Source organism: Rhinopithecus roxellana, chromosome 13 (assembly GCF_007565055.1).
Source record: "Rhinopithecus roxellana isolate Shanxi Qingling chromosome 13, ASM756505v1, whole genome shotgun sequence".
NCBI classification, from domain to species: Eukaryota; Metazoa; Chordata; class Mammalia; order Primates; family Cercopithecidae; genus Rhinopithecus; species Rhinopithecus roxellana.
Window position 1 is genome coordinate 450,374 of NC_044561.1, and position 25,559 is coordinate 475,932.

General features: G+C 43.4%; 1 protein-coding gene across 3 annotated transcripts in view; it reads left to right on the forward strand.

Moving 5' to 3' along the window:
* The first annotated feature begins 589 nt into the window (after positions 1 to 589).
* The window catches only part of MRTFA (myocardin related transcription factor A), a 227,668-nt gene continuing 202,698 nt past the window's right edge, over positions 590 to 25,559 (forward strand). The window contains exon 1 of one of the 3 annotated variants that reach the window (XM_030915380.1): positions 590 to 831. The gene's annotated coding sequence lies outside the window, so the exon portion shown is untranslated. The remainder of the gene's footprint in view (positions 832 to 25,559) is intronic. The other 2 variants (XM_010379227.2, XM_030915381.1) reach the window with 2 other exon arrangements.

The following is a 25,559-nucleotide window of genomic DNA, read 5'->3' on the forward strand; positions in this document are numbered from 1 at the left end:
ACCGTTGGGGAAACTGACTCAGAGAAACAAGGCGACGGGCCTCGGCGGGGCGGGACTGTAACGGGAATTCAGGGCTCCAGGCCAGAGCGGAATTTATTGTCTCCTTTTGCGAAACGTGAATGTGAAATGATCGACTTCGGAGTCCCAGGCGGAGACCCTTCAGTCCCCGAGAAGAATCGGGATGGGGTCTGGGATTAATGCAGTAATTACTCGCCCCTGGGCATTGACCCCTTGGCAACTTGGCAAGATCCGGCAGGGTCCACCGCCCTTCCCTTCACAGGGTGACCAGTGGGCTGCGGCCTCTTTAAGGCCCAGCGCTCCGCCCCCGGTTCGTCGCCGACCTCCTCGCCGCCGCTCGGCCAGTTCTAGACTTTCCTCAGAGATGAGGTCATCTCCCCGTTACCCATTGGCTGCGTCGTGCCGCCACTCACAGGAAGTCACGCCTCCGTCTTCGCCTTCTTCATGTTGCTTCCTTCTCGGCCCGCCCCTTAGTCCGACGATAACGACCCCGATCAGGCCTCTGATTGGCTAGCGCCGCCGTCACTTCTCCAGCGGACAGTCTTCAGGACGGGAGGCGGGCGTGGTGGGCGGGCCCGCAGCTTCCGCGGCTGAGAGGAGCCGGCGGCGGCAGTGTCTGTGGTGGCCGCGGCGGCGAGAGCGACGGTCCCATCCTTCCCACCTTCTCCGTTGCCGCTGGCCACACGCCCTCCGCTGGCGGCGACTTCTCAGCTCCGTGCGCTGGGGCTGGACAGTGAACCTCGGGAGGAGACGCGGGCGGCCAGAGCCGGAGTGGGGCGAGCCGCGGGACCCGGCCAGGAGTCGCGTGAGGCGGTGAGTGGGAGTCCGGGCTGGGGACCCCTCCCCCACCGCGGCTCCGCCCCGCCGGGAGCATCCTTTTTCTCTCCCGACCCCGCTGCGCACGCCCTCGAGGGGTCGGGCAAAGCGGCCCTCGCGTCCCCGGCCTTCTTCCCGCCGGCCTTCTGCCCCTGCCCTCAGGGCCGGAGTCGCAGAGCGGCGGTCACTGTGCCGGGGCCGGGACCCGGGCCGGGACCCGGGCCGGGCGGGCGGGCGCGGTCCTGCACCTGTGCACCGCCTGACGGGGCCGTGCTGCGCGGGGCGGGGAGGCACGGAGGTCCTCGCCCTTGCTTCTCCCGGGGTGTGTTTTGATTGCAGGGACGGGGTGTCGTCCGCTTTCTCTGGGGTCTTGTGCAGACCTTCAGGATCAAAGTGCAGTCCTCGGGATTCCCAGGCAGGGAGACTCGGTTGGAGTTGTTGGTGCCAGTATAGCAACCTGAATGCTGCCAGGTGTACAAGGCTCTGCAGATCTGAAACTTGATGGCCAAGAACTTTACCCTCTAGGAGAGCGTCTGTCAGGACACTGATTGCAGTCCACCCTCCCCGCTTCGGGTACTTTTGATACTCCGTAGTGCCTAGGGCTGGACCTTTTGAGACGACTCCCAAACCTGCCACTTGCTAGCTATGTAATCTTGTGCCTTGGTTTCCTCGTCTGAAAAATGAGGATAATAGCACCAGTCGCATACGGCTGTTTGTTGTGTCGAATGAAATAATTCACGTGAAACGTTTGACACAGTGCTTGGCCCATAGGAAGGGCCCAAGGAATGTTTGCTTTTGGGATGTTGAGAATGACTGGTTTGGCAGTCATTAAGCACTAGCCCAGCTTGGCTTTGTCAAGATTTCTCTCTGTTGTCTGCCTATTATGCAGCGTAACGAAAGGGCAGTTGAACGGTTAACTGCTTGCCAGCCTCTATTTGGTGTGAAGTGTGTGTATACAGGAATGTGGAATACATCACTTAAATATAATAATGGAATTACCCCATGCTTCATATGTTTTTGCATAGTTTTAAACTCATAAGACGTCTGGAATGTCCCCGAGTTGCAAGTTTTTGAGATCTTTTCAGGGTCTTTTCTACATCAAGCCGAAACCTGTAACATAAGACTTAACTGTCAGTAAGATGTTAAACTTACATGTTTTACTTCAGAAGACCCCCAAAACTCCACATGTCACTTATGCGGTTTTACTGTGGAAAAACAGTCATCTCCTGGGGGTGAGGTGGTACAGCCAGCTGGCCCGCAGCCCTGTGACTGCAGGGTGGGGAACCTTTGGCTGGAAGTTATTAAACTAAGTTTTGCCTAATGTCGTTTGCATATTTCATAGTGGATCAAAGGGCTTTATGTTACTGTTTCTTATTGAAATGATTTAGAAAGAAGCAACCCATTACTCCGTTCTTTAAAAACACCTGCAAAGAAAATATCTGTAGTTAGCTCTAGTGTTTGTTTCAGTTTTTGGCTAGTAACTGTTAAGAAGAGCCCCTCTTTAAGAAGGCTTCCAAAAGTCACATCCACTTGAATACGTTATTTAGAGTCAAATCAAGAGAGGTGGAAGAGTAATATGTATCCCATCACCCAAAAGTATTTATTGGAGACTTTCCATGTCCTCAGTACTCTGCCAGATGCTATTAGGGAGTGATTAAAAAGAGTACGAAATAGAATCAGCCTGTAAAGGGCAAAACCATAAAGTTTGGGTCACCCGGTAGTAATTACAAGTACTACTTAAGGGATGACTTCATTTATTCATTCAGCAGACTTTTTGTTCCATGTTTGTAATGTGCCAGGTGTTTTTCTAAGGGCTGGGGCTATCAAGATAAGTGAGATACTGTCGCTGCTCATGAGGAGCTCACAGTCTAGTGAGAGAGGCAAAAAAATGGCAGATGATTGTAACGCACTGGAATAAACTCTAAATCCAGACTTTACTGGGAGAGTCAAGGGAGCTTTTCCTGTGGATGTATGGAAGGCTTCAAAGAAAATGGCATTTGAGCTGAATGCTAACCCAGATGAAGGAGAGGAAATTCCGAAGAGAAATAACAGCTTGGAAAGGTTTCCTGGTAGGCTGGGCACAGTGGCTTAAGCCTCTAATCCTAGCACTTTGGGAGGCCAAGGCAGGAGGATCACTTGAGGCCAGGAGTTCGAGTTGAGACCCGCTTGGGCAACATAGTGATACCTTGTCTCCACAAAAAAATTAAAGAATTAGCAGATGTGGTGGCTTGCACCTGTAGTCCCAGCTACTCAGGAGGCTGAGGCAGGAGGATCCCTTGAGCCCAGGAGTTTGAGGTGGCACTAAACTATATTTACACTGCACTCCATCCTGAACATGCAGTGAGACCCTGTCTCAAAAGGAAAGAAAAAAAAAATCCTGATAAATCTGATATACCAGTTATAAGCCCCAGGGAAGGAGAAGGAAACTAACATTCCTTGATGCCCACTATATAAAAGTTAGGCTTTGATTATGTTGCTTAAGGATAGGGAAATAGGCTGCAATTAGTTAAATAACTCATTTAGGGATACAGAGTTAACAGAACCAGGACTTGAATCTCTGACTTAAAAGTGTGGTATACTCTTCCTTTTAATATGCTTTTGTAGAGGTAAATATAAAAGAGGTTAGAAAGTTCTACCCATATTATTATTATTATCATTTTGTCACATCTGTTACAAGTTACTTTCTATGAAATGTTTCATATTTGATTTAGAGTCACTAAGGCAATATAAAGTTTATCTTTATAAACTTTATATCTAAGGCGATATAATAAATAAAGGTTGTCTTTATTTGTATATTTATGCTTATAAATTTGGTGGTATTTCCTAAAAGTATGGCCTGTGGGAACATTCAGTAAAAATGGAGTACATTGATATATACAGATTCTATATGAAGCACTTTACTAACTTTGTTAAACAGGTATCAACTTTCTTTGAGAGTGCAGCTTAAATACTTATTTAAGTGTATTTAAAAAAGGATTTGTAGATTTACGGCCATTTAATTTACAAAGGGGAAATTAGAATTTTTAAGTCGTATTAACAAAGATTATTGTATTATATTTAGAGAAAACACTGTGGCAAGCTCAAATACTACTGTAAGCTCCCTAGGGGTGAGGATATTTGTTTTTCTTCCCAGCTTCAAGAGCAGTTCTTGGGACATAGCAGGTGCTCAGTAAATATTTCTTGGATATAAGATGAACGTGAACAAATATATATTTACTCCGTGTTCTTGTGTGAAATATATTCACATAAATGCTAGGGTTGGTAGTTGCAATTGACAAACATAAGGAACATTTTTATCTACTGAGAAAAAGCTTTGGTCAGGAGGTTATATTTCAGGTTTTTGAAAGAGAAGAGGGCCGGGCGCGGTGGCTCAAGCCTGTAATCCCAGCACTTTGGGAGGCCGAGACGGGCGGATCACGAGGTCAGGAGATCGAGACCATCCTGGCTAACACGGTGAAACCCCGTCTCTACTAAAAAATACAAAAAACTAGCCGGACGAGGTGGCGGGCACCTGTAGTCCCAGCTACTTGGGAGGCTGAGGCAGGAGAATGGCGTGAACCTGGGAGGCGGAGCTTGCAGTGAGCTGAGATCCAGCCACTGCACTCCAGCCAGGGCGACAGAGCGAGACTCCATCTCAAAAAAAAAAAAAAAAAAAAAGAGAAGAGATAAAACGTTGATGGATTATGGACGAAGTGGTATAGGCTTGGGGAGTAGTTTTTATAAATGAATACATTTTGGAAGAAAGGGAACATTGAACGAAGAAAGTGACCCACTGACACAATTCAGCAAATATGGGTACTGTTTATGTCTAAGGCCTTAATAGAGTTTTGAGAATCAAGGAAATAGCCTCCGCTCTCCAGGAACTTAGAGCTTTGGAGAGCAGGTGTGTTAGCTGTCTTCCTGTGTAACAGATTACCTCGAAAGTTAGTGTTCAAGACAATTAACATTTCTTATTTTTCACAGTTTCTGTGAGTCAGGAATTTGGAATCAGCTTGGCTGAGTGATTCAAACTCAGGTCTCTCAAAAAATTGCAATAATGGCTGGGCGTGGTGGCTCACACATGTATTCTCAGCATTTTGGGAGACTGAAGCAGGTGGATCCCTTGAGGTCAGGAGATCGAGATCAGCCTGGCCAACATGGTGAAACCCTGTCTTTACTAAAAATGCAAAAATTAGGCAGATTTGGTGATGCACACATGTAGTCCCAACTACTCAGGTGGCTGAGGCACGAGAATCACTTGAACCTGGGAGGCAGAGGTTGTAGTGAGCCAAGATTGTGCCACTGCACTCCAGCCTGGGGGACAGAGTGAGACTTTATCTCAAAAAAAAAAAAAAAAAAAAAAAAAAATAGCCAGGACTGGCAGCCCATGCCTGTAATCCCAGCCACTCAGGAGGCTGAGGCATAAGAATTGCTTGAACCAGGGAGGTGGAGGTTGGCCTCTCTGCATGAATGCCTTCATGGCATGGCAGCCAGCTTGCCTCAGAGCATGTAATACAAAAGACCAAGCCGCTGAATTGCCTTTTATGACTTAACTTCAGAAGTCACATACCATCATTTCTCCAGTATTCTGTTGGCCACACATTGTGGGAAGGGACTACACAAGAATGTAAATGGCAGGAGATGAGGGTCATTGGGGGCTATCTTGGAGGCTGGCCACCACAGTGGGTAAAGTAGAAGATGTTTTGGTTTTTTTTTTTTTATTTTTTGAGATGGGGTCTCACTCTGTCACCCAGGCTGGAGTGCAGTGGCGCGATCTCGGTTCATGGCAAGCTCCGCCTCCCGGGTTCACGCCATTCTCCTGCCTCAGCCACCTGAGTAGCTGGGACTACAGGCGCCCGCCACCGCGCCTGGTTAATTTTTTGTATTTTTAGTAGAGACGGGGTTTCACCGTGTTAGCCAGGATGGCCTCGATCTCTTGACCTTGTGATCTGCCCCCTTCGGCCTCCCAGAGCACTGGGATTACAGGTGTGAGCCACCGCGCCTGGCCAAAGTAGAAGATGTTGAAAGAAGGTACTGAAGTGTTGAAGTAGGGGAGAGGGAGGGACTCAGAGTACGAAAGATTACCTTTGGAGGAATGAGGGAATGGGAGAGATTTAATTCCTTTATCAGATATTTATAAATATTTATTGTGTGTTTACTATGTGCCTTTCACATGGAGGCTAATATGTGGAGGTAGACACTGAATTAGGTTCACATGAAATGTTTTAAGTAATTTAGGCCAGCGTTGACATAAAGAAAAATATTTGAAATCTATGTATATGGTGAAGGTGGAGTCATTTTTTTTTTATATTGATGAAAACAGTAAGTTAGTGATAGATGGGCAGGTACAGAGCATAAGTAGTTAAGAACATAAATACCACAGTCATACTGCATAGATCAGAATCCTGGCACTACTTGCTGACTGTGTGTATGAACTTGGGCTGTGTGACTATGATACTCTTGCTACTTTATCTTCTCTGTGACTCACTAGCTGTAAAATGGGGATAAAAATGGGGCATATTGCTGCTGTGAGGATTAAATAAATTAAAAAATATATAAAGTCCCTGGAACAGCTTTACATGCATGTCATTTTCATGGTTATTATGATCATCATTGGTTTTGGGCAGTAGCATAGAACTGACAATGGGTGCATTAGTTTGGAATCAGAGAGATGAATGAATATAGACTGATATGAGTGTGCAGAAAGAGGCTTTTAAATGTTAACCATTGTTGCTTCACCATCAGTTTTTCTATGTCAAGTACCTACATCTAGATAATTTTTATTTTACAAAGTAGAGTGAACCAGTTACTTTAGGTGAATACCACAGTTAAAATAAGACCCAAGGAGGTGCACAGTTGCCATTAAGGGCGTCTCTTACCATCTGGGCTCTCTGTCTGCAGAATAGGTTTAGCCAGAAGCAGTACTTGAAAGAGCAGGTGCTTCACAGCAGCTAGGGCCCATAATAAAAATACCTAGAATGAGAACCTGTGTGGCTGAGTTTGAGGAACAAAGTTAATCTGGAGGGAATTTCAAAGGTACAGGCCTGTTGCTGTGGCTCATGCCTGTAATCTCAGCCATGTGAGAGGCTGAGACAGGAGGATTGCTTGAGCCTAGGAGTTTGAGGCTGCAATGAGCTGTGATCATACCACTGTGCTCCAGCCTGGTTAACAGATGAGACACTGTCTCAAGTAAATAAATAAATTAAGAAAGTTAATTATAAGAAACTTCTAAATCTGGAGTATAGAAGTTTTGGAATTCAAAAGATGGATTTTGTGAAACTCCATCAGTTTAGATAAACTCTTTAGAGGCAGTAGTCATCTTCCTAATGAAGATGACTTCCATTTAACTACTTTAGGAAGTAGATTTGTTACCTCAAAAGGAAAGGCAAGGAAATAGAAATGGATTCAGCTTTCTTCAAGTTGAAATCTGAAATCTCTAATTTTGTACAACAGAAAAATGATTCTATTGACTTAAAAACTGCCTGGGTGTTTTTTTGTTTGTTTCTTTTGTTTTGTTTTTAAAGAGACAGAGTCTCACTCTGTCATCCAGCTACCACACCAGTCCTGTACCTTTTATTTTTTTATTTTTATTTTTTGAGAGAGTCTCATTCTCTTGCCCAGGCTAGAGCACAGTGGTGTGATCATGGCTCACTGCAACCGCTGCCTCCCAGGTTCAAGCGATTCTCCTGCCTCAGCTTCCCAAGTACCTGGGATTATAGGTGTGTGCCACCATGCCTAGCTAATTTTTGTATTTTTTAGTAGAGGCAGGGTTTCACTGTATGTTGGCCAGGCTGGTCTCAAACTCCTGACCTCAGATGATCCGCCTGCCTCGGCCTCCCAAAGCACTGGTATTATAAGCATGAGCTATCGTGCTTGGCCAGTCCTGTACCTTTTAAATGCCCTCCAGATTGACCTTGTCCCTCAGACTCAGCCACACGGGTTCTCATTCTAGGTATTTTTAGTGTGGACCCTAGTTCCACCCCTAAGCTCCTGTGAAGCATATGGTAGGATCATAGCTTACTGCAACCTCAAACTCCTTGTCTTAAGTAATCCTTTTGCCTCTGCCTTCTGAGTAGCTAGGACAACAGCATGCACCACTGCGCTTGGCTAATTTTTTTTTTTTTTTTTGAGACAGTCTTGCTCTGTCTCCCAGGCTGGAGTGCAGTGGCGCGATCTCCGCCTCCCAGGTTCAAGCAATTCTCCTGCTTCAGCCTCCCGAGTAGCTGGGATTACAGGTGCCTGCCACCACGCCCAGCTAATTTTTTGTATTTTTTTTAGTAGAGATGGGGTTTCACTATGTTGGCCAGGCTGGTCTCAAACTCCTGACCTCAGGCGATCCCCCCGCCTTGGCCTCCCAAAGTATTGGGATTACAGGCGTGAGCCACTGTGCCTGGCCTGCTTGGGTAATTATTATTTTTTATTTTCATTTTTATTTTTGAGATGGAGTCTTGCTCTGTTTACCAGGCTGGATTGCAGTGGTGCAATCTTGGCTCACTGCAACCACCGCCTCCTGGGCTCAAGCCATTCTCCTGCCTTAGCCTCCCAGGTAGCTGGGACTACAGGCATGCGCCACCATGCCTGGCTAATTTTTTTGTATTTTTCGTAGAGATGGGGTTTCACCATATTGGACAGGCTGATCTCCAACTCCTGACTTCAAGTGATCTGCCCACCTCGGCCTCCCAAAGTGCTGGGATTACAGATGTGAGCCACCGCGCCCAGCCTCTGCTTGGCTAATTTAAAAAAAATTTTTTGTAGAGAAGAGAGTCTTGCTATGTTGCCTAGACTAGTCTCAAATTCCTGGCCACAGCAATCCTCCTACCTTGGCCTCCCAAAGTGTTGGGATTACAGGTGTGAGCCACCGTGCCTGGCCAAGATTCTTAAACATACTAAATTCATATCACATGTATGAGGAGAGAAGATAATTAAATTCTATGTCACTGCAGGTGTAAAAGCAGAAATTGGGCGACCTGTCAGTGTGCATTGGGTGGAACTAATTGCTCAAGTTGCCTTCAGTTCTGTGGTTCATGATTCAAGTCCAGTTCTCTCATTGTTTAGTGGGAGGAGGTACTGTGAAATTAAATGATTTGAGTTCCCCAACAGTCCAGGGACTGAGCCCAGGCCAGTTCTTCACACAGTATTTAAGGCCGGCTCATATAGCAGTAATAGAAGATCTGTAGAATCCTTGGAAGAAAGAGTGTTGTCAAAATGTCTTTTTACTTCCATGTTTTTGCTTCTGTGGTATGTCTGGTTCATTTGCTCCCCACTCATTCTTATTGATATGCATTTATAAATCATTCTCTGTGTAAATGAGAGCTTGTAATGAGTAATTTGGCTAGTTCATTTTGAGATCTGGAATGTGTCCTCTGTTTGTTACTGAATTTGTAGATAGGTAGGCTATTTACAGGTCTTTGTCCTCTAAAATTATGAGTGGAAATTATGGGTGATTCTGGTTTTTTGAAAACCATTTTTCTTGTATTAAAATTTAAAGCATAATGGGCATAATTCAAACAAAGTTTCTGAATTTCATAATATGACAGAGTAAAATAACTAGTGAGGTAGCATGTCCATGTCAAGTTTCAGGGCACAACAGATCTGGGTACTGACAGTTACCAGGTATGTAACTATAAACTTACTCCTCAACCTTCTTGTGATTCAGCTGTAAACTAGAGTTAGTAATCCTTACAACGTGAGGTCATTGTAAGGATTATGCAGAAATATAAAGAGGGAAGTAATAGGGGCATCTACTTTATGGTAGACACTGTGCTACCTTATTAATCCTCATGTGAACTCTGAAATAAGTGGTAGGAGCAACATTTTGCAGATGAGCAAAGAGAAGCTTGGGGAGAGGAACTAATTTAGGAAGGTAACAGTTAGGATTTTTGTTGTTGTTTTGCTTTTTTGTTTTTTTTTAGACAGAGTCTTGCTTTGTCTTCCAGACAAGAGTGTAGTGACGGGATCATAGCTCACTGTAACCTCAAACTCCTGCGCTGAAGCAGTTCTCCTGCATAACTAGGACTATAGGCATGTCCCACCATGCCTGGCTAAATTTTTTTGTGCAGGCGGGGTCTCACAGTGTTCCCCAGGCTGATCTTGAACTCTTGCCCTCAAGCCTTGACCTCCTAAACTGTTGAGATTACAGGCATGAGCCACTATGCCTGGCCAGGATTTGAATCCAGATCTGTTTTTGAATTAAATAATTCTGACTTCCTACCGTAACGTATATGAAGTTCTTAACTTTGCCTCTAGTAAATGTTTGTTTGTGTTCAGTGTCTTTTGCATAGTTAGTGAAAATGTCAGTTGTGGTGAGAATTCTTTGTAGAATTCTTTGTAGAATTCTTTGTAATCAAGATGTTATAGTTCAGAAAATATTCTTTGCAGTATTCCTTATATGTATCTGGTTGCCATTCTTGAGATGGAAAACTGTAATAGTAACTTCACATCTTAGGTTGCTCAATTAATACTTGCCAAATAAGGGCCAGGCATTATGGCTCACACCTGTAATCCATAATGCACTTTGGGAGGCCAAGGTGGGAGGATCACTTGAGCCCAGGAGTTCAAGACCAGCCTGGGCAACATGACAAGACCCCGTCTCTACAAGAAATAAAAAAAGCAGCTGGGCATGGTGACATGCACCTGTAGTGCATGAGTCTGGGAGATGGAGGCTGCAGTGAGCTGTGTTTGTGCCACTGCACTCTAGCCTGGGCAACAGAGTGAGACTCTGTCTCAGAAAGAAAAAATTACCAAATAAGGGCATACTATAATATCCACATTTTTAGAATTTTTTTTTGCCAGTGTTTCAGTATCTTTTAAATTGTAAATGGGGTAATTGATACCAGAGTCTCTTGATTGTGGTTAATTTGTACATATTTTCTTTACCACAAAATTTACAGGAACTTGGAAACTTGTCCTTTCCTAATACTTTAGAATGCACTGTGTTGAATTTTGGTGTTAGAGTGGTGTTATCATGGTTGGAACTTTGGCGTGTGTGTGTGTGTGTGTGTGAGAGACAGGGTCTCATTCTGATACCCAGACTGGATCACAGTGGCATGATCGTAGCTCACCATAACCTTGAACCCCTGGCCTCAAGCAGTTCTCCTGCCTTGACCTCTCAAAGTGTTAGGATTATAGGCATGAGCCACAGTGCCTGGCCCTGGCTTTATATCTTGTATTTACTTGTATGACGGATATATTTAAAGTAGTCTTTTTGAGTTTGCCCTATATATGTGTATATATTGTCTTTCCTTTAAAATGTAGAGCAAGATAAATTTAGAAATTAAAAGTAAGGGGTGGCTGGGTGCGGTGGCTCATGCCTTGTAATTCCAGCACTTTGGGAGGATTGCTTGATCTCAGAGGTTTGAGACCAACTTGGACAATATGGCAAAACCCCGTCTCTACAAAAAATACAAAAAATAACTGGGCATGGCAGTGTGCACCCATAGTCCCAGCTACTCTGGAAACTGAGGTGGGAGAATTGCTTGAGCTTGGGAGGTGAAGGTTGCAGTGAGCCGTGGTTGCACCGCTGCACTCCAGCCTGGGTGACAGAGCCAGACCTCGTCTCAAAAAAAAGAGTAAAGGTTAGGACGGGCGTGGTGGCTCATGCCTGTAATCCCAGCACTTCGGGAGGCCAAGGTGGGTAGATCACCTGAGGTCAGGAGCTCGAGACCAGCCTGGCCAAGATGGCGAAACCCCGTCTATACTAAAAATACAAAAAAATTAGCCGGGTGTGGTGGTGGGTGTCTGTAATCCCAGCTACTTGGGAGGCTGAGGCAAGAGAATTGCTTGAACTGGGGAAGCAGAGGTTGCAGTGAGTTGAGATCATGCTACTGCATTCCACTCTGGGGGACAGAGTGAGACTCTGTCTCAAAAAAAAAAAAAAGTGTTATTTTCTTTCTTTTCCCTTGGATAATCACTTTTTATGAGAAGAAATCACTTGAACTAAAGCTCCTATGCAAGAGCCTTTCACGCTTTAAATCTGGCACTCCAGGTTCATGCTCTAAGGTTGTGGCATTGAAGGGAGAGAGGTTGTGGGTTTTTATTCTATTTACTTATTCTGTGTTATATATTTATTTTTATTTATGAGATGTAGTTGTCGACTTCTGTCACCCAGGCTGGAGTGGAGTGGCTCAGTCTCGGCTCACTGCAATCTCCGCCTCTGGGGTTCAAGCGATTCTTGTGCCTCAGACTCCCGAGTAGCTGGGAATTACAAGCACCTGCCACCATGCCCGACTAATTTTTGTATTTTTTGTAGAGATAGGGTTTCACCATATTGGCCAGGCTGATCTCAAACTCCAGACCTCAAGTGATCTTCCCTCCTCAGCCTCCCAAAGTTATGGATTACGGGCGTCAGCCACCCTGCCAGGCCTTATTTATTTATTTATTTATTTATTTAGAGATAGGGTCTTGCTATGTTGCCTGGGCTGGTTGTGAACTCCTCGCCTCAAGCAGCCTTCCTGCCTTGGCTTCCCAAAGTGTTGGGATTACAGGTGTAAGCCACCATGCCCCTCCTATTTTTATTTTTTTTAGGGATGGGGTCTCACTCTGTTGCCCAGGCTGATCTTGAGCTCCTGGGCTCAAGTGATCCTCCCATCTTGGCCTCTTAAAGTGTTGGGATTACAGGCATGAGCCACTGAGCTTTTTATTCTATTTTATAGATTCATTGAACTATTTTTCATTATCTTGTTGATAATTCCTTTTTGTTCAGATTTTTTTTGTGGGGGTTAGGGGTCCTGGAATGGGAACAGGGAACCAGGAATATAACGTATCATATGCTAGTCATTTGAAATAAATTTAAAGATTTCTTTTACCCAGAAGTTCATAGGATGTTATGGTTCATTTGTGTGATATCTGTCATGAGTTTTTTTTTTTTTTTTGAGATGGAGTCTTGCTCTGTCACCCAGGCTGGAGTACAGTGGCACGATCTCGGCTCACTACGCGCTCTGCCTCCCGGGTTTACGCCATTCTCCTGCCTCAGCCTCCCAAGTAACTGGGACTACAGGCATCTGCCACCACGCCTGGCTAATTTTTTGTATTTTCAGTAGAGATGGAATTTCACCATGTTAGCCAGGATGATCTTGATCTCCTGACCTCGTGATCCTCCCACCTCGGCCTCCCAAAGTGCTGGGATTACAGGTGCGAGCCAACACGCGCATCCTGTCGTGAGTCTTTACATACCCTGAATCAGTGGATTAATCATTTTCCTAGATCAGACACTCTGTAGCATGAATGACCCTTTTTAAAAAATTAATATTTTGACCTTTACCCGAAAACTGATTCTTAAAGTATATCTGGCAGAATCAATATGTATGGAAACTGAGCATGACTTACACAATTTGGACAAGCTAATCATGACATTTTATTTTCAACATGTCTAATAGCCTGTTGGCTGCCCAAATAACACTGAGTTAATTATAGTGTAACCTTTTGTTCTATTTGGAGAGTGTCAAGGGATTTTTGAATGCCTTCCAAAATTCACCTTCATGAAGTGAGCTTAGAAAGCTTAGAAAATGCTTTCTAGAGCAGGGACTCTCAAAACTTTACCTTCATGATCCACCCTGCCTCTTCTGGCTACTTATTTGCTTTGTTTTTAAAAAGCATAGCAGGTTTCCCTACTGTTTAGGGATGGTAGTGATGGGGTTGAATGCACCTGTTTTTAATTCCGGCTCTATTGCTCACTGGCTCAGTGATCTTAGACAAGGGAATTAATATTTTTTAATCTTTTTTTTTTTTTTTTTTTTTGAGATGGAGTCTCACTCTGTTGCCCAGGCTGGACTGCAGTGGCGTGATCTCAGCTCACTGCAACGTCTGCCTCCTGGATTCAGGCGATTCTCCTGCCTCAGCCTCCTGAGTAGCTGGGATTACAGGTGTGCCCGACCACGCCCGGCTAATTTTTAAAAATTTTTAGTCGAGACGGAGTTTCACTGTGTTGGCCAGGCTTATCTCAAATTCCTGACCTCAAGTGATCTACCCACCTCGGCCTCCCAAAGTGCTGGGATTACACGTGTTAGCCACTGTGCCTGGCCAATCTTTTTAAATTGAAATAATTTTCTTTTGACACAGGATCTTGCTTCATCGCTCAGGCTGGAGTTCAGTGGCTTGAACACGGCTCACTGTAGCCTTTATGTCCTGGGCTCAAGTGATCTTCCTGCTTCAGCCTCCTGAGTAGCTGGGACCAGAGGCATGTGCCACCACACCTGGCTAATAATTTTAAGTTTTTTGTAGAGATGGGGTCTCTGTGTTGCCCAGGGTGGTTCAAGTGATCCTCTCGCCTCATCCTCTCAAAAGTGCTGGGATTACAGACGTGAACCACCATGCTTGGTGCGTCTTTTTGAAACTCCATGTACTTATTATATAGTTGTGAGAGGTAAATTCAGTTACCCGAATGTAAAGCATTTAACCCGTAATAGGCATTCAATACATGTTAATTTTCATAGCACTCAAAAATTTTCCTTTGTAGCACTAACCACAATTACAATTAAATATGTAATTTTGAAATGTTTTTCTTACAAGCTTTGTGATGCCAGGGAGCATATCTGTCTTTTCACTGCCCTATTCTCAGCATCCAGAATAGTGCCAGGCATGATGTATAGTAGACACTCAATAAATACTTCTTAAGTGAATGAACATCCCTTTCCTGATTCTGTCCTCCCTTGGCTTAAAGGTCAGTATCCTGAACATTTTGGCCTGCTTTGAGAATCAGTCACCATGTTACATAACTTTGGTCTATTGGAGTTGAGTAAAGGGGAGGGCAACGAATAGAGGAATAACATTGAAAGACAACAGAATGGTATTCAAAGTAAATTCTAAGAACATAGTACTCTGGACTTTCTAACTCTCTCTAATCTGGTATCCAGCCCCCAATTCTGCCAAAACAGTTCTCATTGTGATCACTGCTAGCTTACATGTTGCTGAACATGTTGAATTTTTCCTAGTTTAGTAAAATAACTCTTCTAGTTACTCAGGAAAGAACCCTGGAGTCATCTTCTCTTTCTTTCCCACTTTATAGAATCCAGTTCATCAGCAAATACTGTTAGCTCTGTCTTTAAGTTATGTCCATAATCTGATCACTACTTAATCAACTCCACCATAATCACCCTCTTCCAAGCCATCTCTGTTAGTTTAGTTTCCTGTGGCTGCTGTGAGAAATTACTACATTCTTGGTGCCTCACAACAACACATATTCATTCTCTTATAGTTCCGGAGGTCATACATTTGAATCAGTCTTACCGGCTCAAATTCAGGATGTCATAAGGGCTGTATTCTGTCCAGAGGCTTTAGGGGAAAGTCTGTTCTTTACCTCTTCCACCTTCTGGTGGCTACTGGCTTTCCTTGGCTTGTGGCAGTGTCACTTCAATCTTCAAGGTTAGCGTCTTTAAATCACTCTCTGCACATCTCTTTCTCCTGCACTGTTTTTGTCATATCTCTCTCTGCCTCCCTGTTCTCTTGTAAGGACATATGATTGGACTTAGGGCCTACCTGGATAATCAGGATAACCTCCATTCCAAAATTCTTTATTTAATCATACTTGCGAAGACTCCTAGCCGTTTTTGCTATAAAAGGTAACATTCACAGATTCCAGGTATTAGGATGTGGATATCTTTTGGGACATTTTTCAGCCTACCATAGTCTCTTCTCTGCTCATCTGTTCCACAGGCAAAATACACCCATCTCATTCCAACATGCCCAAAAGTCTCAACCCATTGCAACATCAACTCAAGCCCAAGAGCTCATGTGTCACCAGCTCTGAAGTTAAAAGTCTCATTATCTAAATCTTCTGTTATCTGTTCCCAAAATATACTGGTCAAACATGTATAATATGGCAGTTATAGATAATTCCTATTACAAAAGAGAGAAAATCCTAGGAATAAATGGGTTATTGGTACCAAGTAATTTCAAAATCCAGCAGGGAAAATTTTTATTATGTCTCAAAGCCTGTGAGTAATTTTCTTTTACTTGAGACTCTGCCCTCTGAGTCTGTGCTCTAGCTTCTGCTTTCATAGTTATCCTTTCCTTTTCTTGAAGAGAAGCATATATTTGCAACTGAGTAGTTTTAGCCCACAGTGTTTAAAAATTGTGTTAAAATTTACCATCATAACCATTTTTTTTTTTTTTTTTTTTTTTTTTGAGACGGAGTCTTGCTCTGTCTCCCAGGCTGGAGTGCAGTGGCCGGATCTCAGCTCACTGCAAGTTCCTCCTCCCGGGTTTACGCCATTCTCTCGCCTCAGCCTCCCAAGTAGCTGGGACTACAGGCGCCCGCCACATCGCCCGGCTAAGTTTTTGTATTTCTTTAGTAGAGACGGGGTTTCACCGTGTTAGCCAGGATGGTCTCGATCTCCTGACCTCGTGATCCGCCCGTCTCGGCCTCCCAAAGTGCTGGGATTACAGGCTTGAGCCACCGCGCCCGGCCGGCTTGAGCCACCGCGCCCGGCCGTATCATAACCATTTTTAAGCGTACTCTCCAATGGTATTAAGTACATTCATATTGTTGTGAAACCATCACTGCCATTCATCTCCAGAACTCTTTTTATCTTGCAAAACTGAAACTCTATACCCATTAAACGATGACTCCCCATTCTCCTCTCCGGAGCCCCTGTGAACCACCGTTCCCTTTTCTGTCTCTTTGATTTTGATTACTCTTAAGTACTTCATACAAGTGGAACCATACAAGTGGAACCATACAATATTTGTCTTTTGTGACTAGCTTAGGTCACTTAGTATAATGTCCTCAAGATTCATCCATGTTGTAGCATATATCAGAGTTTTCTTTCTTTTTATGGCTGAACGAGTAGTTTTATTAGCCTGATTGCTGCATGCAGACATGCAGAATTTTGGTAGTTCAACATCTTTCAGCCTTCTTTTTTTTTTGGACAGAGTCTTACTCTGTCACCCAGGCTGGAGTGCAGTGACACAATCATGGCTCAGTACAGCCTCCATCTCCTGGGGCTCAAGCAATTCTCCCGCCTCAGCCTCCTGAGTAGCTGGGACTACAGGCATGCACCACCACACTTGGCTCATTTTTTGTATTTTTTGTAGGGATGGTCTCATTTTGTTGCCCAGGCTGGTCTCGAACTCCTGGGGCCAAGCTATCCTCCTACCTTGGCCTGCCAAAATGCTGGGATTACAGGCGTGAGCTACCACATCCAGCCAACAGCCTTCCTTTATTTCATTCTTTCTTTGTGCTTTCAGTCCGTGTGCTGACAGTGTTTCTGCTGATATTATCAGAAACCTTGTGGGTCTCCTATGTGTATCTTGGGGGTTCCTGTCATTAGACAAGAGGGTTCTCTATAGAGCTTTTCCAGATAATCCCATCTCCATTCCTACCTTCTGCTTATGGTTGGCTGAGGGAATTCATGAGTCACACGCCTAATCCCTTCAGCATGACTAAGAGGTTGTCCTGCCACATGCTTGACTTTCCACAGCATGCTTTTCTTAACAGTGAATTTCTGAATTTTAACATATTTTGTTGGCTGGGTGCAGTGGCTCATGCCTGTAATCCCAGCACTTTGGGAAGCCGAGCCTGGTGGATCACCTGAGGTCAGGAGTTCAAAACCAGCCTGGCCAATATGGTGAAACTCTGTCTCTACTAAAAATACAAAAAAAAAAAAAAAAAAAAAAAAATTGACTGGGTGCTGTGACTCATGCCTGTGATCCCAGCACTTTGGGAGGCCGAGACGGGCAGATCACCTGAGGTCGGGAGTTCAAGACCAGCCTGACCAACATGGAGAAGCCCCGTCTTTACTAAAAATACAAAATTAGCCAGGCGTGGTGATACATGCCTGTAATCGCGGCTACTCGGGAGGCTGAGTAGGAGAATCGCTTGAACCCAGGAGGTGGAGGTTATGGTGAGACGAGATTGCGCCATTGCACTCCAGCCTGAGCAACAAGAGCGAAACTCTGTCTAAAAAAAAAAAAAAACAAAGAGCCAGGTGTGGTGGTGTGTGCCTGTAGTCCCAACTACTCAGGAGGCTGAGGTGGGAGAATTGCTTGAACCTGGGAGGCGGAGGCTGCATTGAGCCAAGATCATGCCGCTGCACTCCAGCCTGGGTGACAGTGAGACTCTGTCTCCAAAAAATAATAATAGTAATAAAGTTTTGTGATCCAGGTAAGCTGAGAATTTCCCAAATCATCAAGTACTGATTTCTCTTTGTTTAACATTTCTCCTATTAATTTTTCCTCTTACGTTTTGCTGTAAATAACAAGAAGAAACCAGGCTGTACCTTCAGTATGTTGCTTGGGAATCTAAATTTCCAAAGTCCTTGCTTAAAAATTCTGCTTTCCATACAACTGTTGGACACAATTTAGCTAACCTTTCTGCTACTATAAAGCAAGGATTGTCTTTCTGTTAGTTTCCAATAACATGTTCCTCATTTCCTTCTGAGTACTTGTCAAGAGTACCTTTAACATTCATATTTTTACCAACATTCTGTTTATAACAGTATATGTATTCTGTACAACAACATAGACTTTCTCTACTTTACTTTTCACTTCCTGTGAGCCACCACACCCAGCCCTTGAAGCCTTTCAGTGGATTGAATCAGGCCCATCCAGATTATCTAGGACAGCCCCCTTAAAGCCAAGTGATTATGAATGTTAATTACATCTACGAAGTACTTTCAGAACAACGCTTCAGATTAATGTTTGGTTGAATAATTGGGGACTGTAGCTTAGCCAAGCTGACACATAAAACCGACCATCAGACCATCATTATTATTTCTTGCCTGGATTATTGCGCGTGCACGCGTGCTCTCTCTCTCTCTAAAATATATATGTTATATATAAAAATATGTATATGTTATATATATATGTTTTATATATATCATATATATTTTTACTTTTTTTTGAGGAGGAGTCTTGCTGTGTCACCCAGGCTGGAGTACAGTAGCACAATCTTGGCTCACTGCAACCTCTGCCTCCCGAGTTCAAGAGAGTCTCCCACCCCAGCCTCCTGAATAGCTGGGATTACAGGCATGTACCACCACACCTGGCTAATTTTTGTATTTTTAGTAGAGACTGGTTTCGCCATGTTGGCCAGGCTGGTCTTGAATTCCTGACCTCAAGTGATCTGCCTGCCTTGGCCTCCCAAAGTGCTGGAATTAAAAGCATGAGCCCCCATGCCCATCCTGCAATATCTTCTTTTGAAGTGCATTCTCTGCTTCTACGCTTGATTTCTTATTATCTATTCTCCAGTTATTAAGAGTAGCTGAAGTCAGTTTCAATATCTATCACTTCTCCCTTTGCTTACTCTGTGGCAACCCCACTGGTTTCCCTGCTTTTCCTGCATCTGCCAGGTCTTTGTGCTTGCTGTTCCCTCTACCTGACATACTCTGCCCCTGAATCTTCACATGGTTTGCTTCCTCACTTTTTTCAGATATTTTCTCAGATGTCTCCTTATTAGAGAGGTTACCGTATATAAAAAGGCAACCAGGCGTGGTGGCTTACGCTTGTAATCCCAGCACTTTGGGAGGCCAAGGTGGGTGGGTCACGAGCTGAGGAGATCAAGACCATCCTGGCTAACACGGTGAAACCCCGTCTCTACCAAAAATACAAAAAAGTTAGTGGGGCATGGTGGCGGGCGCCTGTAGTCCCAGCTACTTGGGAGGCTGTGACAGGAGAATGGCGCTAACCAGGGAGGCGGAGCTTGCAATGAGCCGAGATTGCGCCACTGCACTCCAGCCTGGGCAACAGAGCGAGACTCTGTCTCAAAAAACAAAACAAAACCAAAAAAAGGCAACCTTACTCCTCAATCCCTGGCATTCCGTACTCCCCTTTTCCTGCTTCACTTTTCTCCAGAGGACTTATTACCACTTGACATTCATCTGTTTGTTCATCTCTTCCCACTAGATTATAGTCTGTACAAGGGCAGCGACTTTGTTAATTGCTGTATCCTCAACACCAACAGTACTTGGCATGTAGTAGGTGTAATAAGTACTTTTTGAATGAATGAATGAATGAATGAATTGAATTCTTATTTTACCTCTCAAATGGCATTTGACATAGTTGATTATTTGTAGGACATTATTCTCCTAATGGCTAGGCCATTCTTTCTACCACTCCTGCCATTTTTTGTCTCTTTTGCTAGCTCCTCTTCAGTTTGGCCTCCGTGTGTGAGATTTTCTCGACTCAGCCTTAAATCCTTTTATTTTCTCTGTGAGAGACCTCATCCAGTCCCATAGCTTTAAATAATATTTACATGACAATGATTCCAAAATGTGTATCTTCATCATTTTGCCTGCCTGCCTGCCCTCCCTCCCTACCGCCTTCTCTCCTCTCCCTTTTTATTTTGTCTTTCTTTTATTTTCTGAGATAGAGTCTCACACTGTCCTCCAGGCTGGAGTGCAGTGATGCCATTTCATGTCACTGCAAACTATGCCCCTGGGGCTCAAGCAATCCTCCCACCTCAGCCTCCCAAGTAGCTGGGATTACAGGTGTGCACCACCATGCCCAGCTAATTTTTGTATTTTTTTTGTAGAATATATTTTGTTTCACTATGTTGCCCAGGCTGGGCTCAAACTCCAGGGTTTAAGTGATCCACCCGCCTCAGCCTTCCAGAGTGCTGGGATTACAGACGTCAGCCACTGTGCCCAGCCTCTCCATCTTTTTGGAATGCTAGTCACTTTCTGTCTCCATTGGGATGTCTCACAGACATCTCAAATTTACATTCCAACCTCAACTCTTAGTCCTCATTTCCTACTGCTGAAGTTGCTCTGGCTCCAACGTTTCCCATTTCTGTAAATGGCACTTGTATCTATCTTGTTAACGTAAGTCAGAAACCTGAAGGGCCATCTTTGGCATCTCCCTTTCCCTCCTCACATCCCTTCCATCATCAATTTCTGTTGATAATCACTCCATAAATATTACCTCATTTGTCACCACCTCATCTCTGCCACTAAAACTACTCTAGCTAGTCTAAGCCACGCTATTTCCAGTTAAACCAATTAAATAAATGCTTAATTGATTTTCTTCCATCCATCATTCCCTCTAACTCCCTTCAGTCAGATCTCCACACTGAAGCCAGAGTTTTAAAATACTTATCTAATCATACCATGCTCTTTCCTCTTGCCTCAAGCCTTTTGCTCGCTGTAGGCTCCAAGCAGGTGCCTTAAATGAATGGTATGGGGCATATCATGGATTTTAATAAAGAGTGGTAGGAACTGTGACAAATTGAAGAGTACATGCTCTAAGGTATCCACTTGTTAGTTCTCGTATATTGTTGGCATGAAGGAGTGTAGACTAGAATTGCTGACCTTCTGATTTCTTTTAAAAAAGAAGCCAGAAGTCTGGAATTCTTAAAATGTGAATTTTCTTTTTTTTTTTAAATGTTGATGAACAATTTAAATTTTAAAAATTTGTATACTTAGGTATAAATCTAATACAAATAACAAAATAATAAACTTAATGAAATAATTAAATGAAAATTTTGGCCGAGTGCAGTGGCTCACGCCTGTAATCCCAGCACTTTGGGAAGCCGAGGTGGGTGGATCAGTTGAGGTTAGGAGTTCAAGACCAGCCTGGCCAACATGGTGAAATCACGTCTCTACTAAAAATACAACAATTAACTGGGCATGGTGGTCAGCATCCGTAATTCCACCTACTTGGGAGGCTGAGGCAGGAGAATCACTTGAACTGAGGAGATAGAGGTTGCAGTAAGCTGAGATCATGCCATTGTACTCCAGCCTGGGTGACAGAACCCTGTCCCCCCAAAAAAAAAAAAAAAAACAAAGAAGAAAATATAGGGCCTTTTACACTGAAAATTATAAAACATTGCAAAGAGAGGTTAAAGAAGACCTAAATAAGTGGAGATATACCATCTGCATGATTTGCAAGACCCAATATTGTTAAGCTGTCCAGTCTTCCCCAAATGCTAAAGATTGTGTGTTCTCAATCAAAATCTCAGCAGGACTTTGTGGGGAGAAACTGACTTTCTGAATCTAAAATTCACATGGAAATACAAGGGACCTAGAATAGCCAAAACAATTTACAAGAGGAAGAACAAACTTGGGGGAATTAAATTACTTGATTTCGAAACTTATTATAAAGCAAGAGTAATCAAGACAATGCAATATTTACCAGTCATTGGAACACAATAAAGAGTCCAGAAGTAGATATACGTATGTAGTCAATTGTTTTTCAGCAATAAGTCAAACATAATTCAGAAGGGGAAAGGATAGTCTTTTTAACAGCTATTGCTGGAACAACTGAATATTTGTATGTAAAGAAATGAACCTCAATCCCAGTCTCATATGATACACAAAAATTAATTTGAAATGGTTTATAGACCTAAACATACAAACTAAAAGCATAAAACTTATAGGAGAAATCATGGGACAAAATCTTTGAGACCTCGGCATAGGCAGATTTTTTTTTTAGCACATGTAAGGAGCACTCACCAGAAAAGTAAAAATTGATAAATTGGACTTTATTAAAATTAAACCCTTCTGTTCTTGAGAAGACACTGTGAGAAACTAAAAAGGTAAGCCACAGACTTGGGAGGAAATATTTACACACACTACATATATATATCCAGAATATGTTAAAAAAAACTTTAAAAATTTAATAATATGACAAATGGCCCACTTAAAAAATAAGTAGAAGACTTGCATGGACATTTCTTAGAAGAACATATTTATGGGCTGCATGCGGCGGATACACCTGTAAAGATTACACCTGTAATCCCAGCACTTTGGGAGGCCGAGGCAGATGGATCACCTGAGGTCGGGAGTTTGAGACCAGCCTGAGCAAGATGGAGAAACCTTGTCTCTACTAAAAATGCAAAATTAGTCAGGCATGGTGGCGCATGCCAGTAATCCCAGCTACTTGGGAGGCTGAGGCAGGAGAATCGCTTGAACCCGGGATGTGGAGGTTGCAGTGAGCCGAGATCACGCCGTTGCAGTCCAGTCTGGTAACAAGAGCAAAACTCCATCTCAAAAAAAAAAAAAAAAAAAAAAAAGAAAAAAGATCTATGAATGTCCAAAACATGTAAAAAGACACTCAACATAATTGCCAGGGAAATATATATATATATATATTTTTTTTTGGGAGACAGGGTCTCATTTTGTCACCCAGGCTAGAGTGCTTTGGCGTGGTCATAGTTTACTGCAACCTTGACCTCCGTGGCTCAAGTGATCCTCTCACCTCAGCCTCCCAAGTAGCTGGGACTACAGGTGGATGCCACCATGCCTGGCTAACATAAAAGTTTTTTTTTTTATTTTTTGAGACAGGGGCTCCAACTCTCAGGCTGGAGTGCGTGCGATTCCGGCTTACTGCAACCTTTGCCTCCTGTGTTCAAGCAATTCTCCTACCTCAGCCACCTGAGTAGCTGGGGCCATAGGTGTGTGCCACTACGCCTGGCTGTTTTTTTGGTATTTTTTGGTAGAGATGGGGTTTCACCATGTTGGCCAGGCTAGAAATTTTTTTTTTTTTCCTAGAGACAGGGTCTCGCTATGTTTCCCAGGGTAGTCTTGAATTCCTAGGCTCAAGCAATCCTCTTGCCTTAGTCTCCCAAGGTGTTGGGATTACAGGCACGAGCCACCATGCCTGGACAGAAATACAAATTAAAACCACAGTGAGACAGCATTTTATTCCCGTTAGAATAGGTAAAGTTTAAAAAGATGGACAGTTCCAAGAACTGGTGAGAATGTAGAGCAGTAGGAGTTCAGGCATGTTGCTGGTAGGAGTGTGACATGGTACAACCATTTTGGAAAGTTTGTCAGTGTCTTCCAAAGTTAAATACATACTTATTCAATTCAGCAATACTACTCCTAGGTGTTTATTGCCCAAGAGAAATGAAAACATGGTCACCAAAAAAATATGTGAATGTTCATAGCAACTTTATTCATAACAGCCAGAAAAATTGGAAACAACCCAAATGGCATCAGCAGGTGAATGGATAAACAAGTTGGATAAATGAACAATGGATTACTACTTAGAAAAAAGAAAGGAATGAATTACAGATACATGCAACAATGTGAATGAATCTCAAAAACATGTTGAGTGAAAGAAAACACAAAAGAGAACTTACTATATGATTTCATTTACAAAAAGTTCTACACTAGGCAAAACTAACCTGTTGTCATAGAAATTAGATCAGTGATGATTAGATGCAAGGGTAGAATATTGACTGCAAAGGACATGAAGAGTGATGGGAATGTCTTTGTTGTTGTTGTTTTTGGGCCAGGGTCTTGCTCTGTCACGCAGGGTGGAGTGCAGTGGCATGATCGTGGCTCACTGGAGCCTCGACCTCCTGTGCTCAAGTGATCCTCCCGCCTCAGGCTCCTGAGTAGCTGGAACTACTGCCATGCATCACCATACCCAGCTGAGTTTTAAACATCGTTTTGTAGAGACAGAGCCTTACTGTGTTGTCCAGGTGGTCTCAAACTCCTAGCCTCAAGTGATCCTCCTGCCTTGGACTTCTAAAGTGCTGGGATTACAGGTGTGAGCCACTGTGCCTGGCTTATGGAAATGTTTTTTTCTTGATTGAGATTGATGGTTTATGAGAGTATATATTTGTCAAAACTCACTGAAACTGTACGCTTAAAATGTGTGCATTTTATTGTATGCAAGTTTTACTTCAAAGTTGATTAAAAAGTACCCTCCAGGTCAGTGCTCTGTGGACTAAACAAAAAAGTTTGCGTGCCAAATTTGATTGAGGTAGCCAGTTCTTTTTTTTTTTTTTTGAGGCGGAGTCTCGCTCTGTCACCCAGGCTGGAGTGCAGTGGCCGGATCTCAGCTCACTGCAAGCTCTGCCTCCCGGGCTCATGCCATTCTCCTGCCTCAGCCTCCCGAGTAGCTGGGACTACAGGCGCCCGCCACCTCGCCCGGCTAGTTTTTGTATTTTTAGTAGAGACGGGGTTTCACCGTGTTAGCCAGGATGGTCTCGATCTCCTGACCTCGTGATCCGCCCGTCTCGGCCTCCCAAAGTGCTGGGATTACAGGCTTGAGCCACTGCGCCCGGCGAGGTAGCCAGTTCTTAACAGCTAATCTACACCCCCCAACACGTGCATGCTGTAAGAGTGCCTGACCTGTAATAGGTCCTCACGTTTCTGTTGAATGAATGAATGAATGAATGAATGAATGAATGAATGGCTGAATACTGTGTACCTTCTTACAGCCCCATTGCAAGATCGTTCCTCCTTCATTCTCTTGCCGTTTCCTAACTGCAGTCATTTTAGAGAGTTAATTTTTTTTTGGCTTCTCCTGGAAATGATCTTTTGAGTACACATGAGATCTTTCATTCATTCAAATAGTTATTGAGTATCTACCATGTGTATTTATGCTGCCTAAATAAAGTACTTGCTCACTGTGAGGAATTACACAAATGTTAGTTGATTATACATATGAAATTTACATTTGACTTATAAAAGCAAATGCTGGATAAACTGTTCTTAGAATCTGTTTCTACTACGATTTCTTTGGTTTGTGACTTTATACTCTGCTATCTGTGAAAAAATAACATAGGCTTAATAACAGACTCTGTACATAACTTCTCAGATGAGAAGAAGCAAAAACATTTCCAAATGTCGTTCTGGTATAGCTATAGAAATGGCAGGGTTTTTGTTTGTTTGTTTGTTTGTTTTCCTCTTTCCTTCTTTTCCAGTTAGAGTCTGAGCAATGAGTGGACTGACTTAATTTAGTTGCTAGAACCAAATTGCTTCTTGGTCTTGTAGTTAGTCTATAGCTGTATGCTGTCTTCATGAAATCTGATTATGACTAATGTAGACTTTTGTAGATCATCAAGCAGAATTAGTCTGTTT